This window comes from Camponotus vicinus, unplaced genomic scaffold, assembly GCF_025532165.1.
Source record: "Camponotus vicinus isolate PSW18456_S1 unplaced genomic scaffold, iyCamVici1.0 SCAF_1, whole genome shotgun sequence".
NCBI classification, from domain to species: domain Eukaryota; kingdom Metazoa; phylum Arthropoda; class Insecta; order Hymenoptera; family Formicidae; genus Camponotus; species Camponotus vicinus.
Genome location: NW_028141945.1, coordinates 7784996 through 7798474, shown reverse-complemented (window position 1 = coordinate 7798474; position 13479 = coordinate 7784996). Strand labels below are relative to the sequence as shown.

The following is a 13479-nucleotide window of genomic DNA, read 5'->3' as shown; positions in this document are numbered from 1 at the left end:
CGCTCCATTATGTCATTATTTATTCAAGTCCATCGCAAATGCATTTCGCCTGCATTAGCTGTCGAAGAGAAACATTTCGGTGAAACGTAATTTACGTCGATACGCGTTAATTAATACTGCAAAGAGAATTGCAACGAACACTCAATGGTCTTAAGCTCGGAGAGACTGTTAAGAACTGGAGGAGAGTGTACTTTGTAAACTTTACTATACGTGTTGCGATGGCTTAGTTTGCAGTGCATTCGTTAACAAATAGAAGATTCCTCATCGTGAGATATTTCCTCACGAAAGGGAGCGATCAAACGATATTTTATAAAGTTCGATTAATTTTCGTCCCGCATTGTTATTCTAATGGATTACCTTATTTGTGAAACTACAGCTTCGCAAGTATCGGCTCACGATCGTTTACTATCGCAGAATAAATTTCTCTCGTACTTATTTTACACATATACATGTACATCGGAATCAGAGGACTTGATCGAGTATCGAGAAAGCGATCACGCAGCGAATCTTATTCATCTTTCTCGTCAAGCTCAAAGCTTAATTACGTTTTCACGCAGCGTGTACGATGTTACTAAGTTGTATATCTTTTACAGCGTAATCAAATATAGAGTACACTCGCGAAACTATCCAACGTGGGCGCATGGAAAATGTTATCATATACACATGTTTTCTTTGAAATTACGTGAAATGACGATTTGAATTTCTCGTTCGGTAGCAGTCGAGAACTGTACCTAATTAATTGATTGACGGAGTGCAGAAACCGACCCCCTAATTATGCGATTTCTGAAGCGGGCGCAACTCGCGGATGTGAAACTTTAGCCGTGTTAGACTTCTACTAATTCGATTAAATTCAGAGATCCGTTTACGGTCGATGTTGTATAATTATCGATAATTACGAAATTTACAAGATATACCGTCTCGAATTCAATGCGTGAATCGCGTAAAACGATAGACAATTACAAAGGAAGAAAGTTTATTATTTTTACAATATATGACAACTGTTGAAAAGATTGAAGAAAGAAGGAAAATATCAATATCGATAGAAAAGTTCCTTCGGAAGCTTATATATAATTTACCGTAAAACGTTCCTTCAAATGGGAAAATTCGGACAGAATCTGCAAAACTTTCACGAGGAGAAAGTCGCGTATGAAAACTTTAATAATGATTTTGATAGCTTTCATTTTTAATGGAGGGGTCATTTTTCCACTTTTAGAGTCCTTGCAGATTACTTTCTCTCGTATACATATAAAATATTCGTGAAATATATGAATAAATAAGATTACTCCCAAAAGAGAGAAATAGGCTCTATCATTTCGGGTGACTTATAGTCAACGGCCATTATATATATATTCATTCTAAGCTCGACGATATCCTACGATAAGCCATGCAGCAATGTCAAGCTGCAATATGAGATTAATTTTATAGTCGTTATATCACGTACGATTCTAATTCAATCTATTTAAGCCTTGTGTCAGACGATCACGAACATTGAATTGATAATAAGCCGCACGTGTTTGAGTCGGCCTAAGTCTAATATTAGATTAAGCCTAATCGAGCAATCGTGTCATGGGTCATCGAGACTGTCTATTCGAATCATGCAACCTGTTCAACGCTCTTCCTATTCGGAACATAGGAATGGAGGAGTTGCCTGCATTGAAGCTGATCCTAATCGGATATTATCGGCAAATACATGCGATCGACAGATCGCACAGATCTCGTTACGAAAGCAATTAGACTAACTCTTGATATGCATTAACCGAGGCGTTTAATCCATACTCAATCGTCTTCTCGAATCGGTTCGCATGTCTTAAGCGTTCCCTGTTACTTGCTCTCGGTGCGGAATACGGCCAAATGTTAGACTCGCGCATCTCGCCATGTAACGAAGAACACGCTTCAAAGCGAGTGTAAAGGACAGGGGGCGGTTAGACTTTGAGAAGATGGTTAATTTAATGGTCGCGCGGGTCGCGTCGACGACGATGCTTCGATCGATCATTAGGAGAGCCAGAGAATTCGCCTGCCGCGATGACACCTCGCAAACCGTTGCCGTTTGCGCGACAACCTTTCTTGGGTATCGTCCAGATCGCGGGCTTTCAAGATTCCAGTTTCATTTACCGAAAAAATAAAATCTTCGGCAGGATTCGCGCGCCAGGACAGAAAGTTATCGGCGCATCTACGCGCGCATCATGAGAAGCGAATAATTAATTTCGAACGCGTTTGACGTTTCTGCGCCGTAGGCGAATATCGGTATCAGAGTAATCCCGCTTGTTCTTCCGTTGCGAATTTACGCCGTCGACGGCGTACAAGAAATGTTCGTTTGCGCACGACTGCGGATTAAGATTTACGATACTTGGTAGAATCCAGCGAAAAAAAAATTCATACGCGGCATTTCCCATCTTATCGCGTTAAGAAGTCGAAAGGCTCATTTCTACTTAAATCTGAACTTGTGAAAATTGAAGATTGCGACTGATTGGAATATTTCTACGGCTGTGTATTTAAATATTATTTTTTTTTAATTTATAACAACTTGGGGAATTTTTAAAATTATTATTATAGATATAGATATAGATAATTTTTTTAATTATCTTAGTTTCTTCATCTTTTCATCTCGAAATTTATATATTGCATTTTTGAGTTAAAAATGTTTGTTATTATAATAATTGAATTTGCGCCTTTCTCTTATTATTAGGATTTCTTTTGATTTCTCTTACAAAGCGAGATAATACAACGTTGTTACAGCTGTAGTTTATAATTCAACTACTATCAGAAACAGTCTGCAGTAGTTAGCTTGTCAATATAATTTACTAAGGAACAGAATTTGGGCGTATGAATGTATTGTATTCACTGACGGAAGACTAACATAATACGTTTATTATAATTACTTGGTTAATAAGCAAAGTAAACTGAGTTTCACTGAGAAATTAGTATAGATAACGATTAATTAATTTACAGTGATTTATATGAAAATTTATATAAAACGTACTAATATATTAGTTTTCTGTAGTTTTTTGTGGACGTCATACATCGATGAAAATAGCGTGAATAAAATGACTGTAATCCATATCATTATGCGTAGTTTTAGAACGCAATATTTCACATAATTCAATATAAAATAATGTTATTCACAGACACAAATATTCAATAATATAATTGCTATCATATATATTCCCACATATACATACATAGAGACTCATAGAGATGAGTCGTGTAAGCGCACAAATTAATAATATATATTATATATCATTAATTTATGCATTTTACTGCTAAATATTGTAATTGTCATCGATTCGAGCGGCGGACGCGATTTTATGTATTTTATTTCCATCACGCAATGGAACATATATATTTTTCAATGTGCCGTTGAATAAACTGCGAAGGATTAATATCGGTCGGGACAGGCGTCGATTATACGCGATCGTTATCCGCTGAATGCATTTTATTCCGCCGAGTTTGTTTAATTAGGTACACGGTACATTAAATTGAGGATGCGCAATTTGCCGGAGCGCACTTTTATTGACTTTGTTGTCTCATTTTGAAAAGCACGCTTAAGCCGGGATGCATGATTCGAAAGTTTTCTCGTATCGTCAATGTATCAGAATAAGCGGCTCCATCATGGAAATTTCAGCGAGGTCAAATTAAAAAATACTACAGGCAAGCGTCAGCTCTTGTTCAAACTGACGTCGAAGTTAACACGACTCATACTATACATACACATACGCACAAACCATACATATTTTAATTAAAAACCTGAATAAATTGAGTATAAAAATTAAAATATCTTGTTAGAAAAAAAATTTGATATGTATTATTTTTCAATAGATCGCGTGCAGGGATTCTTTCTCTCTTTCTGTCTTTTCTTTACTTTTGAATATATTAACCGTGTAATCCATGCGAAAGCATGAGAAATTATTCTGATTAAATATCGAAACGCGAATTTGATTGTCAATTTCTTCAAACTTTCCCGGAGAAGTTAAATTACTGGCAGTAGATTGAAAATGTATCGAGTGTTTCCTTAAACGAGGAGAAGCAATCGGGTGAAATAATTAAATAAGATGCAGTCGACACTCGACTTCGTACGCGATATCTTCTCTCCGATAATTTAAAGGGAAGTTAATTTCTTTCTTATCGCAAAGAAAACACGAGTACAATTCCCATTTTAAAGTCCCTTATCCTATTCTATCGTAACACTATTCGTCGCATGGACTTTCTTCGTCGCAAGGACGATCCTACAGATTTTATAATATCATCAATATCAATGCAGTGAGTATGTATGCAATTTTAACGATACGAATTATTAGCTCGATTCTTTAAAATCTCTAAGAACGAAGATTGAATAGAGTCCTGATCAGATCAAATATGCACGAGATTCCTCAATCTTCCCCTGACTTCTGAACGGATTGTCAAAGTGGGTTAATTAATTCAGTGATATTCGTAATTTCATCCAATTACAATACTTGACGGAAAATTTATCGGAATGCGAACATTAGAATTCAATCAATTTTCGATTTTGCCTGAAAATAAACTCTTTATTTTGCGCACGAAATCAAAATTTCCTTTTCAATCATCTTTCTTTAAGAGTCTTTATATCCAAGTACGTTAGATTTAATACGCTTCTATTCTTGCATAATCTTTTATTTCCATTTTTATTTGACGAGGCGTGATGATTGGATAAAGAGAGAGTAAGAACTAAAAAATGAAATATTATTTAAGAAATTGAAAATGAAATTATTCAGTTAATAACAAATTAGCTAAATCAATGGTGAAGATCTCTTTGAGAATTGAAGAAAAAAATGGATATATAGAAATATAAAAATTAAAAATAAATTAATTAAACCAAAAAAATATGTAGTAATTGTATTTTCACTTCGTATATTTGTAAATTCTCGTAACGCGATGTAAGACGCCATAAAGACGGATAACGACTCATGCACGCGTAATTTAGTAAGCTATTTACATGAATGCAATACATCGTGCACGTGCACTTCATTCAACAATCGCGAACCCAGTTGAGGACCGATTTAAATGAAACTTCCGGTTTCGTTTGTACGACTCAAAGATGATTCGTCGCTGCTTGATGCGTACAGCTGCTCCATTTAAGATCAATTAGCATTGTAACGAGATTACAGCTTCAATAGAATCTAATACTTTTCCGCGAAATGAAAAACGTGAAGGCTTTTAAGAATGATTTTTTTCTATTGTTATTGTTATTGTTATATTAGAATTTATGAGGATATTTTGAGGCGTTATCTTTATTACACATGACGTACTTTTATATAAAAAAATTGCATGTATATATATATATTTTCCTTTTCTGAATATATTTTTATAAATTATTATAAATTGTACAAGACACATTTCCTTTTTTTATAGAAATGTCTAATATAAATGTTAAATTTTGATATAAAGGTCATAAATGAAGTAATATAAAACGCGTAATTTTGTAGCTTCAATATCCAATCAGTAATTTTCATCAAAAATGTTCTTTTAAAGAGCTTTTTGAAAGGCTACAAAGCTTCACATTGCACAGTATTTTATCTATGTGACATTTGCAATATCATTTTTTCATCTGTGTATTTATCCATGACAATTCTCTTCTATATATTCTGTGTGAGTAAAAAAAACCATTTTTCTTGATTTATTTAAATCACGTGAAAGTTTGATATTTTTATTCTCGTGGTTGGCATCGTTATTATTGTTATATTGTTATTACATGTGAGATGCGCGTATTGTTATTACATGATTATTGTTATATTGTTATTACATGTGAGATGCGCGTTCCTGGAACTTTAAGTTCGACATAGCATTGTGGCCTTTAGTGACCGGAAGTTATATGAAGGTTGCAAGGGTTTCATGTTTCTGTCACAGGTACAATTGTCCTTATCGTCACAAAGGTTCCTCTTTCTAAACTTGTGACATTTTGATCTGCGTGCCTTATTTTTACTTAATTTTATTTACATTATTACAAAACATTTCGCTATAAGAAAGAGAAAAAGAGCTTTTATATTCTCCTAAAAATAGTGTATCTGCCATTATGCCTGATAACGGTTTTCCTGTAGTTAAGCAATTTGCTCTTATCACGCGTGTCGAAGTCTCGCGAGGATTACGAAATATCTTATAAAAAAGCTGGGATTCACTTTATCTTTTTAAGCATTTTTCCATATAACATGAAAATAAAATTTCAAGAGAATTACTTAATAATATTGATGTACCTCCTCTATTAGTCATATAAAAATTTCATCTTTCATAAAAGTTTTAATGTCTAATGAAAGAGTATTAAAGTAACGTTAATGTTTAGTGATAAAAGTGTGATATGTTGATTCATATTTTGGATAACAGTGCGTTTCAATCTAAAGTTACGGGAGTTAGAAACACGAAGAGAGAAGTTTCACAACTGGGTTCTCCTTTGTGCCATGTTTAATCGGGATTGTTGTGTATTCTCCATTTACGAATTGTTCTACAAGAGTAACGATATGATCGAGACGCGTAAACTGATATAAAATATATCGTGTAGTACCGATGTAAATTTTTTATTATCTTTTTACTAAGATTCTTCCATTTATTTGCTAAATAACTAAGTGTTCGAAAAAAGGATTCTCGTTCCATTTATTGTCACGAATCAGAGAGTTTAATTTACATATTCTATTATTTTTGTTTGCTTAATTAGATATCGCAGTAAAGAGCATATTTATAATCAATCAAACATACAACGATAATTATCCTTGAAAAATACGGTATAATAGAACAGAAACTTTGTTGGAATTTTCTTTTTCTGATTTTTTTTCTATGAAAAATCTTCTGTTATTGCGGGAATTTGTGAAATTTAGCGCTCGTAAAGTGTCAATGTAACTCGACCTAATTTTTCAAGTACGTTTTACAAAACGACACACTCTTTATTCCTAGAAATTTATACACTAAAAAACTCTCTGTCAGTAATGTTGAAAAATGTAGATTAAAAAGGTGGATATTATAAGTTTTTTTGTATTCATGATAATCAAGCATGATAAGTATCGAGATAATTGTTGCTTATATTTGAATAATGAAAGTTAGACTACTAAATGACACTTTAATCGTGGATGTTCCTAATGTTCAACGCAATCAAATTTAACTGTAATTTAAATTTTCTCTCTACATCGCAGTAACGAATATTTGTTTAAGCATCGGTTAACGCTAAACGCAATTCCATAAACGTAATTAATTGGAAAAGATTTGTATTTATCAGTATGTGTAATTTAAGAATTAAAATTAATGAAATTTGATAGCGTACATATTCTCCTGTTTACGTGGGAAGAACTTTTATAAATATTAAAAAGATGTATATAATAAATACAAGTATAATCGAGAATCAAACAACAGTCTATAAATATTAAATCATCATTGTGACTTGACAATTGAAAACGCCAAGAGACAGAGATATTTAACCGATTTAAACTAACTTTTGAAAAGCTTTTTTCGCAATAAATTTCCATTTCGCTTCTAATAGTTAAATTCCAGATAAGAGACATGGTTTTTATTTTAATATTCGCTTTTTCTTCATTGTCTAATATGTATATAAAAATGTTACACGCTGCCGCTCTCGGTCGAATTCCGCTATAAAGTTTCCTCATTAATTGCGCTCAGTGGTGCATATGCCAGTTATTAGCGCCTCCATCGAAATAAAGAGCGAATGTTACTATTAAAAAAAAAAAAAGTGTTTCAAACGCGCGTTCGATCGATATATCAAAACAGCACTGGCACGGCCGAATAATTAATAAGTAATCTTGATTTCGTTGCACATTGTGCGTAGCGATGTGTATCGATCTAGGAGAAGGGAGGAATATTTTCACGCTAAGGTACACGCATCTACCTAAATTTAGTCATGACGATGTGGTTGCTGTGTTGGCTTTCGTTAATAAATATTGAATTTTCATCAATTATTGATGTTGTGCAACAACATGCATTTAGGGAAGCTGATACAGCTGTGTGTATTTGTTCTCTGGTAAGATTATAAATTTTCGTTTAATTTAACATTTAATTAAATTGTGCTTTAACGGAATCGAAAATTATTATTAAGTACAGAATAAATCTCATGAAAGGAAATTTTTCGGAAATATTGCATACATTTTTTGCACTTAGGGCTAAACAAACAGCTATAAGCGCATCTGTTATCACGATATGAGAATGACATGAATGAGAGATATACGTTACTCGATATATATAGAGAGTGATTTAATTAAACATTAAAAGCCACTCGCGATACAAGTAGGCCACGCGTTACGCCGCGATGTCACTCTACGAATCAATGGAGAACTACTCGTGTCTCATCATTGTTGCGTAAATACCTTCAGTTCCTCGCACACTATTAACAATCGTATTCTTCAAAATTTAACGCGTCAAATTGTTTTAAATATTAAAAGAATAACAATAGCGAATAAAATCCCCAATGTTTTGTTTCGCGAAACAAATACAACGTCCTTCTCAATGGATGTCACATAAACTACACATTTTCATATATGCGTTTTACATATTATACGATTATTATAGGATTTGCGACTGTTGCAATTGTTTCTCTCGAATATGCTATCTTTAGAAAAATCTCTGGAAAAGTATTTTAGATGTGCAAATTCGTCAACAGCTTGATATCCTATTACAGTTTCGCCTCGAGTTTATCTTCCCGAAATTTACGAAACGAATCCCCGTGAAACAAAATCAGATGGTGGCTTTTACGAATATTTTTTTCTGGCTGACACAGCGCATATCTCGTATTTATTGTGTAATCCGGACGACATCGGAGAGATTGAATATTTGCATACTTCTTCTAGCAAAATCCACGACAAGACATTGAGAAAAATCGTTTGATTGTACCAACAAGACGTATATGATTGAAGGCATTTTGGTTAAATCAAACAAGAATTTCTAGTTATCATGATAAGACTCGATTTTTTATAACTAGAACGTTTAATAGATTTTACTATAAGGATTTTGTTAGTATTTTCTGGTTGGATCTATAAAATTTCTTGTTACATTAACTTCTTTGCTTGCCGCTAGGCGGCGAGCCACTCTTAACTTAACTCGTATTCAATATTTGTCATGAAATGTATATAAGTAAATAATAAATGTATATATAAAGAACTAGTTTTAACATTAAGTCCAAAGTATATTTTTTTTTCTTACGAGCAGTAGTGCCAGAAAGAGGACGCTAGCTCTCTGATTGTGTGTGTTTGAGCTGCATCCTCTTCTTGCATCACTGTTTATCAGTTTAATTTCTAACAAACTGAATTTAAAATAATTTATTCAATTATCTGGATTGAATTTATCCAATAATCTTGTTGGAATTCAGAATATTAAACACTTTTGAAATTAGATGGAAAAAATTTTAGACGACTTGGTGTTGATGAGTTTAATATTATTAACAAGAAAATTTGGTAAACTTAACAGGAAGAAATTAATCAGATTCATCTAGTAATTCTTACAAGAATTCTGGTTCGTCCATTTTCCAACAGACATACTGGTTGAATCTACCAGAATTCTTATTAATGCAAGCAGATTTTTTTCTCAGTGCAGAAACGGTTGCGTACGATTATTTGGAGATGAAATTAATACAGTTTTTAATTAATTGTTTCTCTCGAATATGCTATCTTTAGAAAAATCTCTGGAAAAATATTTTAGATGTGCAAATTCGTCAACGGCTTGATATCCTATTACAGTTTCGCTTCGAGTTTACCTTCCCGAAATCTACGAAACGAATCCCCGTGAGACGAAATCAGACGGTGGCTTTTACGAATATTTTTTCTCACTGACGCAGCGCATATCTCGTATTTATTGTGTAATCCGGACGACATCGGAGAGATTGAATATTTGCGTACTTCTCCTAGCAAAATCCACGACGACAGAAACGGTTGCGTACGATTATTTGGAGATGAAATTAATACAGTTTTTAATTAATTGTTTCTCTCGAATATGCTATCTTTAGAAAAATCTCTGGAAAAATATTTTAGATGTGCAAATTCGTCAACGGCTTGATATCCTATTACAGTTTCGCTTCGAGTTTACCTTCCCGAAATCTACGAAACGAATCCCCGTGAGACGAAATCAGACGGTGGCTTTTACGAATATTTTTTCTCACTGACGCAGCGCATATCTCGTATTTATTGTGTAATCCGGACGACATCGGAGAGATTGAATATTTGCGTACTTCTCCTAGCAAAATCCACGACGACAGAAACGGTTGCGTACGATTATTTAGAGATGAAATTAATACAGTTTTTAATTAATTATAATACCTTAAAGTGTGTCCGATATTACAGGAAAGTGAGGAACAAGGTTAGTGACAAGGAAACTTTGGAATCTCACACAAATTGTATATTATTAATATATAAACGATACGGAAGTAACTTTAATAGATTCAATTCTAGATAGAATTGGAAGAGGAAAATGTAAACGCTCAGAGAGAATATAGATTTGAGTTATTGCAAAATTTTCTTGAATTGTCTCAAAAGTGTTAAAAAGAAATAAGATAGAAGATAATTATTTATGCAAGAAGAATTTTGTTATTTAACAAAAGAATATTAAATTTATGATATGTGCAATAATAAATTAAAATTAAATAGATTCTATTAAACTTTGAATATTTAAAATTATTTTTCCCTTTATTGCTTCCCTTATTAAATCCTTAAATGCACATTTTCAGCCATCATTTACTTTGAGATAAATTTTATTGAGATAAATAGTAGTATAAAAAACGTAGAATATTTTTTCTAATGAATTTTGCTTCAGTAATTTTCTTCGTGAAACGCACAGATTGCATGTAACAAACACGAGAAATTATTTAGAAACGACGAACTCGTATTTTCCCGACAACTTTCTGTATTTTACATCGTGTTTGGCTTAAACGTGACGACGAGGCCTGAGAAAAAGACATAATCACTTTTCCGTATGGACGTGAAGATGTTCCGTCGAAATATTATCAAGTTGAAAGTGTCGAAGGAGTAAGTCAACATTTCGCGAAAAGTTTGAAAAGGAGTGCATGATTTTTTTATTATAGACTTTAAACGGGAGAAAGATGAACGAAATGAAGATGAGCGAGAGATGAAGCACGATCATAAATAGAGAAAATTGCATCTCACGCGATATCACGCGAATAAATAATTTACTAATGCGATTATCCTCGCGAGCTAGATAGAATATCAATCGTAGGCAAATTAAAGGATTGCATTCGAATCTCTCAACAGATTTGCTAAATAAAATGCATCGTAAATTAAATGTGTTTTTTAAAAAGACTGGAAGGATTAATGCTTAGTGCTTTCTCCGGAAAAGAAAAAAAACCTTTCTCGATCTCGGAAGGTGCATCAGACGAATGGCAGATACATGGCCATGATTTCACGAAGTGCAATACTTCAACGATTTTCCTTACACGTTTCCTGACACTTTACGAAATGATAAGTGACTAAACTTTATTAAAGTTCTGCTTTTTTGGTATAAAAGTATTTAGTACATTTTTTAAGTTTGAATGTTTTTATATTGATGGTAAAATTACGTAACAAAGATTCTCTGATTTGTGTTATAATAAATAATTATTTTTTTTAATATATGTAAAGAATTATACATTGAAAAAAATTTTTTATATACATTTATTTTTTTCGATATATTATATCTTGTAAATAATGCTATCTTTTTCTCTGCAAAATTAAAAAATACAATAATCTCTCTCTCTTTCTCTTGCAAGTGATTAGATTATATAATGTATTATTATACGCTATAGCCACATAATTGATATTGGCGTGTTGACGCACGTAGATAACGGGACTGCAGTGATAGCGATAGCATTTTCGTCTCCATAGTATGCTCCATAGTCCAAGCGTATGCTTACGCGACACAATAGTCTTTGCACCATGACATCATTGGGATCTTCACACGCTAGTATATGATTCATAGACAACCATAAAGGATGTTGTGAGCGATGTGTCATCATCGATATGTCGTTAAATCCTATCGCAAGGCGAACAAATTACAAAATTCAGAATTAAAACTGAAATTTCGGTAAAAGTCGCTGATCGATTTATAACGGAACGCTTTTAATTAATTAATTTCGTTATGCATATATATATGTTTGTGTGTGTGGTGAGGTCGAGCGCTTAGATTCCGTATATATTCTACTGAATTTTAATTATTTGATAATGAACACATACAACTATTTGCTCGCGCGAGCGCATATTGTTATATGGAGTACTCGCGCATCGAATTGTTGATTTAATTAACTATTAGAATTATCTATTAAGCCGCGGGCAATAGATACGGAACGATGCTCCATAGTCTATGCAATCACTTCTGCTGTATCAGTGTCATTAACCAAGAGCCCGATCATAAGATAAATGTACACGCTGGCGATTCCGTACATAAATTGACGTCAAAATTGACCTTGATGCGAGTATCATTGCTGATTTTAAAGCGGAAAGTTAATCATTTTTTAGTGATATATCTAGATGATTATCAAACACTGTTGATACTATAATCACGATTATTTGAGAAAGTATACAAGAGATTCCAAGATAGATTCCCACTTTCTTGCGTATGGATCCTTCGACTAATTTTAAATCGATCTTTTTCTTAACAAAAGTTTAATTAGATATTTTCTTTTATAACGATTTTCATAATCCTCTGTACTTTAATACAACGTAATAGGAATTTAATTTGCATTAATTACCGCGGCCGCGTTGCATCGAAACTATTTGGAATCGTTTTTACGGGCAAGTTTTTTGTATTAACGCGTTGCTAAAGACGTTGGCGACAGTAAATGAGATTTTAAGGATTCCATTATTCAAGAAGATACTTAAAAACGATAGACAAATTTTGTCTGTCCGCGTTGAATAAAATTGCTTTCGCGACTGAAAACATTCGTTTCTGCTATCCATTCGAAAACTCAGATTAAATGCGACACAATTTTGCGGAAGCTGATATAAATGTGTTGAACAAAATATTTGAATTAATACATTAAATAAATATTGTGATTGATTATTTCATACGATAAAATTAATATAATTACGTGCATTATTGAGAAGAAAACCATAAATCACTTTGAAATATCATTATACATAATTTGCGAGTAATTAATCACTTTATAGATTATTTGGAATAAATTATATAGTGAATGATTTATCGTTAATATAAAATTAATATAGAACATCAATGATAACAAACGGCACGGAAATGTTATTGATGTCAAATGTATATCATTAGTGTAATGAATATTCATTTATTATTTAACTGGATATCTACACGAATTCACTTTATATTCATCTTTCAGTTCAATCATTCCTGATTGCACTTTAGAATACATTTCGCCGACAATTGCTTCATGATTAACATCAATTTCGCTTTCAAAGATCTTCGTTTAATCTTTAGATTAAGATGATTGATAAAATATCGTATGTGATTAGAGATGTGATTTAAATTATACATATGTAATATAGATTACACATGTAATCTTGTATAAACATTTTAGTGAAA

At 32.7% G+C, this 13479-nt stretch overlaps 2 protein-coding genes across 2 annotated transcripts in view; one reads left to right on the top strand and one right to left on the bottom strand.

The window, feature by feature from the left end:
- The window catches only part of LOC145971360 (uncharacterized), a 150450-nt gene that overhangs the window by 122394 nt on the left and 14577 nt on the right, over window positions 1-13479 (bottom strand). The window lies entirely within an intron of this gene.
- Window positions 1-13479, top strand: part of Scp2 (Sarcoplasmic calcium-binding protein 2) — a 32246-nt gene that overhangs the window by 9830 nt on the left and 8937 nt on the right. The gene's annotated exons all lie outside the window — the stretch shown is intronic.